Raw genomic sequence first — 675 nt, forward strand, 5'->3', positions numbered from 1 at the left:
GTCGTCCCTATAGATCCCTATACATCCCTCTGAGAGGGTTTTATAGAGCCCTGGGGGTGGGATCCCCTGAGAGGGGACCTATAGAGTCCATAGGGTGGGGGTCTTCCCTCTGTTGCAAAAAAAAACTGTGAGAGTGTCCTGTAGAGGCTGAGGGTGGGGGGCTCATCCCTATAGATCCTTACACATCCCTATACGTCCCTATAGGTCCTTATACATCCCTATACATCCCTCTGATGGGGTCTTATAGATCCCAGGGGGTACGCTTACCCCTATAAGGCCTCTTCAAAGTGGGAATTTCCCCCTCTATGGTCCTGGGAGGGGTCCTATAGAGCCTAGGGGTGTTTCACTGCTATATGTCCCAGTGCGGGGGGACATATAGAGCCCTGGGGGTGGGTGTTCCCCTATATGGCCAGCCCTACAAGTGCGGCACCCCCGCTATATGGCCCCATACGTCCTTGAGGTGGGGACGGTTCCCTGCTTTACGTTTCTATACGTCTGGGCCCTATAGAGCCCTGGGGGTGGGGTCTCCTCAATATGTCCTTGGGAGAGGGGAACCTATAGAGCCCCCCCCCCATACGGCCCCGTGAGAGGGGCCCTATAGACCCCCAGGGGTGGGGGTCCCTCCTATAGACCCAGAAAGGGGGGGTCCAGCCCCTATACATCCCTACAAGGGAG

The sequence above is a fragment of the Pterocles gutturalis genome, unplaced genomic scaffold, assembly GCF_000699245.1.
Source record: "Pterocles gutturalis isolate BGI_N339 unplaced genomic scaffold, ASM69924v1 scaffold658, whole genome shotgun sequence".
In the NCBI taxonomy this organism is placed as follows: domain Eukaryota; kingdom Metazoa; phylum Chordata; class Aves; order Pterocliformes; family Pteroclidae; genus Pterocles; species Pterocles gutturalis.